The sequence below is a fragment of the Podarcis pityusensis genome (assembly GCF_964106645.2).
Source record: "Podarcis pityusensis genome assembly, chromosome: 18".
Classification (NCBI taxonomy): Eukaryota; Metazoa; Chordata; class Lepidosauria; order Squamata; family Lacertidae; genus Podarcis; species Podarcis pityusensis.
The window spans coordinates 9,935,068-9,939,525 of NC_138043.1; positions in this window are offsets into that span (position 1 = coordinate 9,935,068).

A 4,458-nucleotide genomic window follows, 5' to 3' on the forward strand; every position below is an offset into this window, starting at 1 on the left:
CACTTCGTTTTTCTCAAGACAGATAGATGCCAGCAACTGCCCCCAACCATGTAGCCTTGCAGCTAGTAGCCATCAGTGGCTATTTATCCTCCCTGAATCCATCCAGTCCTTTTTTCAAACCATCCTGTGGCAATGAGTTCCGCGGACTAACTGAAAAGGGTCATTTTTTGATAGGTCCCAAATCGCCCAACATTCAGCTGCATTGGATGTCCCAGAATTCCACAGAGTTCCACTGTGGGAACAGAATATTATTTAAATTTCCCTATACGTATAGTTCAAGCTATGGTTTTCCCAGTAGTGATGTATGGAAGTGGGAGCTGGACCATAAAGAAGGCTGATCGCCGAAGAATGGATGCTTTTGAATTCTGGTGCTGGAGGAGACTCTTGAGAGTCCCATGGACTGCAAGAAGATCAAACCTCTCCATTCTGAAGGAAGTCAGCCCTGAGTGCTCACTGGAAGGACAGATCCTGAAGCTGAAGCTCCAATACTTTGGCCACCTCATGAGAAGAGAAGACTCCCTGGAAAAGACCCTGATGCTGGGAAAGATGGAGGGTGCAAGGAGAAGGGGACGACGGAGGACGAGATGGTGGGACAGTGTTCTCGAAGCTACCAGCATGAGTTTGACCAAACTGCGGGGGGCAGTGGAAGACAGGAGTGCCTGGCGTGCTCTGGTCCAGGGGGTCACAAAGAGTCGGACACGACTGAATGACTAAACACCAACATACGTCGTATATTGATTGAAAACAAAGTGATGGTGAATCTCTGATTGGCGCACGCTCTCCCTAGGGCCCAGGGGGAGCAAAGCTTGGATTGTAGAGGAACCAAATTATTAATTGTGGAATATATCCCATGGCATTGCTTCTACGGGAGACTTTTGGACTTGGAAATACCAGTTTGCTAAAAGACCTGAAACTTCATTAAACAAACTTTAAACGTCATTAAACGAGAGAAAGCTGGAAGACAGCTGAGAATGTTAGAGATATGACTGTGGGGGTCCCCAGTTGGGGGGACTGTACTGAAAAACAATCGAAGATTAACAACAAGAAGAATAAAATTTCCTCTTGCAGGCCAACATAATATGGATTCGTTAAGCACGATGGAAAAGACCCATACCAGGGACTGTGACGATAAGAAGAGGTTAACATCGGAACTATGATATTGAGAATAAACAACGGAGAAAACGCAGGAACCAAAATAAAAGACTTTTTCCAGACCAGCCAGAACATGGGAAGTTCCATTAAATTAATTAATTCAGAATGTATAATTGGCTTCTTCTTTTTTCTTTGGATAGGATGTTGATATTTTATTAACTGGAATGTTACGAATGAAAAATTAATAAAAATTATTTATAAAAAAGAATATTATTTAAATTTTAACAACAACAACGGATCTAGCAGGCTCTTCCTTTGCAAGACAGGCTTGTTGTAAACAAAAATTTGCCCTTTTTCCCTTATGGGGTATCCAAGAGCCCATATAGAGTCCTCACATAGGTTCCCTATTGGTAGGAGAAAATAACAGAGGCCAACCAGAGAATATTGAGAAGCAAAGCAGCTAGGAAGCCTGGTCTTTATTGATCTGTTGCAACAGGGTCCTCACTCACCACACGTAGGAGAGAGGAGGACCCAGAACAAAGGTGTGTCCACCCTTATATAGACATTTTAAATTGCCTGCCCTGGAGCTCAAGACCACCCCTCCATACATCATACACAGAAGGGGTGTAACCTAAGACCACCCCCCAGATACATCATACCTACATCACAGAAGAGGCGATTTACAGCAGAAATCTGAGTGCGTTGTTTACCTCCTGTCTGGCAGGTTACCTGTTAATGCTCGCTTGATTGGATACCCTGGGGAGCCTGGCCAGTCTTTTGTAATGACAAATACTTAGTTCCTGAGCCAGGTCATAGGCTCACCCTATTCATACACAGACATACCCTTAAGACAGGATTTGTGAAGGAAAAGACAATGGGGAGGCTTTTCCATTTTCCTTTGACCTTGCAGAGAAAACATTTGGTCAGTTTGGGAATCAAAAATGGTTCCAGATCGGTCCTCCGGTGCTGATCCATGTACATGCTTGGTTGGTACATTTATTATATATCTAAGACCTTAAAATTCTTATCACAGGCTCACATCTCTCACCTGTCTGCAGAAAGGTGAGCGAGGGACACAGATTCATTGCATCCGCTTTGAGAAACAGCAAAAAGTTGGTCCCTTTCAAAAAAACAACCACCACCCCATAATTCTATTAGAAGTATATTTAAACAAGCACATTCACAATCCAGGAAATGGTCCTTACAGTTGATCTTGCTTTTTTAAAAAAGGGACTTCCCTACCCCCCAAAAGTCCCTTCTTGCCAGCACACACGGAAATTGAGAGCTTTTCAGCATCCAAGTTTGTTGGCACATTTTGATAGGCTTCTGGGAACTCCCCTCTGGAATATCCCTCAGTCCGGGAAGGCATACAAGGACGGGAGGGCAAGGGAGAGGAGGAGGAAAGATATTTCAGAGAAAGTTAAGAGCATGTGGCTGTCAACAGCCAAATCCCATGGCAGTCGAGAATCCAGTTTCAATCAGGAATGGAAGCACAACGTTGGTTCCTATTGCATTTCATGGCAATTCCACACCGTACTTGTGTCTTCCTCCACAAAGAATCTGTAGTTCAGGGCACTGAGAGGGGTCAAGAAATGCCCTCCCTCCTCCTTGCTCCCCTCAGGGAACTGCAATCCCCAGAGTTCCCTGGGAAGAAGGATTAGCTGTTAAACCGGGAACCGCAGTTCCGAGAAGGGGAATAGGGATCTCCGAACAACACTCAACATCAAAAAAAACTAAGATCATGGCCACTGGGCCCATCACCTCCTGGCAAACAGAAGGGGAAGAAATGGAGGCAGTGAGAGGTTTTACTTTCTTGGGCTCCATGATCACTGCAGATGGTGACAGCAGCCACGAAATTAAAAGACGCCTGCTCCTTGGGAGAAAAGCAATGACAAACCTAGACAGCATCTTAAAAAGCAGAGACATCACCTTACCAACAAAGGTCCGTATATTTAAAGCTATGGTTTTCCCAGTAGTGAGAGCTGGACCATAAAGAAGGCTGATCGACGAAGAATGGATGCTTTTGAATTCTGGTGCTGGAGGAGACTCTTGAGAGTCCCATGGACTGCAAGAAGATCCAACCGATCCATTCTGAAGGAAATCAGCCCTGAGTGCTCACTGGAAGGACAGATCCTGAAGCTGAGGTTCCAAGACTTTCACCACCTCATGAGAAGAGAAGACTCCCTGGAAAAGGCTGAAGATGGAGGGCGCAAGGAGAAGGGGATGACAGAGGACGAGATGGTGGGACAGTGTTCTCGAAGTTCCCAGCATGAGTCTGACCCAACTGCGGGAGGCAGTGGAAGACAGGAGGGCCTGGTGTGCTCTGGTCCAGGGGGTCACGAAGAGTCGGACACAACTAAGCGACTAAACAACAACAAACAACAACAACAACTCTCACCGCCTGCAACAAACTACAGTTCCCCAGGATGCTTTGGGGAGGAACCCCGGACTTTTCAAAGCAGAGCAATACTGCTTTAAATGCACAGTGGAGAAGGGGCTTGATTCACAGCTGCCAGAACCGTTCTCTTTGGGCGTTCCCACTTCTCCGAATTTTGCGAAGCATCTCTCCCACGAAAGGTTGTGTCCATAAAAACAGGTGTTTAGGGCATAGGTAGGCAAACTAAGGCTCAGGGGCTGGATCTGGCCCAATCGCCTTCTCAATCTGGCCCGTGGACGGTCTAGGAATCAGCGTGTTTTTACTTGAGTAGAGTGTGTCGTTTTATTTAAAATGCATCTCTGGGTTATTTGTGGGGCATAGGAATTCGTTCATGCCCCCCCAAAAAATATAGTCTGGCCCCCCACAAGGTCTGAGGGACAGTGGACCGGCCCCCTGCTGAAAAAGTTTGCTAACCCCTGATTTAGGGTAATGTATGCATACAGATCACATATTCATGTTATTATTAATTTCATTTATGAACTGCTTCCTCTGAAGCGATTTCACAACACGGACAAAAACTTTTGCATTAGAACCTATATGGTCATGCAGGCAAAAATGTATTTGAGGAATGTACATAAAATTTGTTAAAACACAAGAAATGGCTTGCAATAAATATGTTAAACGGGCATATGAAGATATTTGTATTAAACATATGGGGAAGGTTTTTAATGTTTGGTGTCTTACTGTGTTTTAATTTGTGGGGGGAAAGGGAGTGTGGCCTGAGAAGTGTTCTGAGGGCCAGACCGGGGGTTCTGAGGGCCGCATCCGAGGTTCCCTTGCCAACCCAGCCAATCCAAGAGGACATGCTTCAGAAGTCTTGGGACAGCACTCGTTGTGTCCCAAAATTGCTAAAAAATAATAATAAAATCCCACCAGGATCCCTTCAAAATCACAACACTTTACGGTGGGAGAGTAGATTATCAAACGGA